The following is a 1,820-nucleotide window of genomic DNA, read 5'->3' on the forward strand; positions in this document are numbered from 1 at the left end:
GCAAGCGGCGGAGCAACGGAGCACAAAATCAGGACTTTTAAAAGTCTGTTCCACTGAGGGACATCGCACCAGAGGCGGGGTCAGTGTGGCCCCAGGTCCCGCAGGGTCACAGATGGATCGGGGGTTTCTGAGTGTCACAGAGCTTGCAGATATTAGAACAGGGAAGCTGGCTACAGAGACAGAGCCGAGGAGTGAGCTCTCAGCTCAGGGTTACCTTGAATTGGAGCATGGCCGAAGGCCAGGGAAACAGGAGTGATTTAGGCACTATTCTCTGAGGGCGTACTGAGGAGTGGGGCCCCGAGCTCTCTGCTCCTCCAGACCAGAGACTGGGAGGCCACCATTTTCATTCCCATCCCCTGGAACTCTACGGAAAGCATTCAGGGAACAAAAGCTCCTGTAGCAAATCTGAGCGGATTACTCAGCGGGGCCCCTGGTAAGGACAGGGCAGTTCCGCCTGGGGCAGACACTTGAGAATCACTACAACAGGCCACTCCCCCAGAAGATCAACAAGAAACCCAGCCAGGACCAATTTCACCTACCAAGGAGTGCAGGTTCAATACCAAGGAGAGCAGTGGAATTCCAGAGGAGGAGAAAGCAAAGCACGGAACTTATGGCTTTCTCCCCATGATCTTTAGTCTCGCAGTTAATTTAATTTTTTTTCTTCAATTTTTATTTTCTTCTTCTGCTAAGTTTTTTTTAACTTTTACCCTTTTCTTCTTTTTTAATGTTTTTAACTAGTTTACCTAATATATATATATATATATATATATATATATATATATATATTTCTTTTTTATATTTTTTTTTTTTTTTTTTTTTTTTTTTTCTTTTTTTTTTTTTTTTACCTTTTTTAATTTTTTTTTTTTATTTACTTGTCAGAGAGAGAGGGAGAGAGAGCGAGCACAGGCAGACAGAATGGCAGGCAGAGGCAGAGGGAGAAGCAGGCTCCCTGCAGAGCAAGGAGCCCAATGCGGGACTCGATCCCAGGAGGCTGGGATCATGACCTGAGCCAAAGGCAGCTGCTTAACCAACTGAGCCACCCAGGCGTCCCTCTGAACCTCTTTTTATCCCCTTTCTCCCCCCCACCCCATGATTTGGGGTCTCTTCTGATTTGGTTAAAGCATATTTTCCTGGGGTCTTTGCCACCCTTTTAGTATTTTACTTGCTCCATCATATACTCTAATCGGGACAAAATGAAAGGCGGAAAAATTCACCACAAAAAAAAAGAACAAGAGGCAGTGCTGAAGGCTAGGGACCTAATCAATACAGACATTGGTAATATGTCAGATCTAGAGTTCAGAATGATGATTCTCAAGGTTCTAACCGGGCTCAAAAAAGACATGGAAGATATTAGAGAAACCCTCTTGAGAGATATAAAAGCCTTTTCTGGAGAAATAAAAGAACTAAAATCTAACAAAGTTGATATCAAAAAAGCTATTAATGAGATGCAATCAAAAATGGAGATTCTCAGTGCTAGGATAAAAGAATTAGTGATATAGAGGACCAATGACAGAGAATAAAGAAGCTGAGCAAAAGAGGGACAAACAGCTACTGGACCACGAGGGCAGAATTCGAGAGATAAGTGACACCATAAGATGAAGCAACATTAGAATAATTGGGATTCCAGAAGAAGAAGAAAGACAGAGGGGAGCAGAAGGTTTATTGGAGAGAATTAATGGAGAGAATTTCCCGAATATGGCAAAGGAACAAGCATCAAAATCCAGGAGGCACAGAGAACCCCCCTCAAAATCAACAAGAATAGGTCCACACCCTGTCACCTAATAGTAAAATTTACAAGTCTTAGTGACAAAGAGAAAATC

Source organism: Lontra canadensis, unplaced genomic scaffold, assembly GCF_010015895.1.
Source record: "Lontra canadensis isolate GAN:19392208 unplaced genomic scaffold, GSC_riverotter_1.0 scaffold61, whole genome shotgun sequence".
NCBI classification, from domain to species: Eukaryota; Metazoa; Chordata; class Mammalia; order Carnivora; family Mustelidae; genus Lontra; species Lontra canadensis.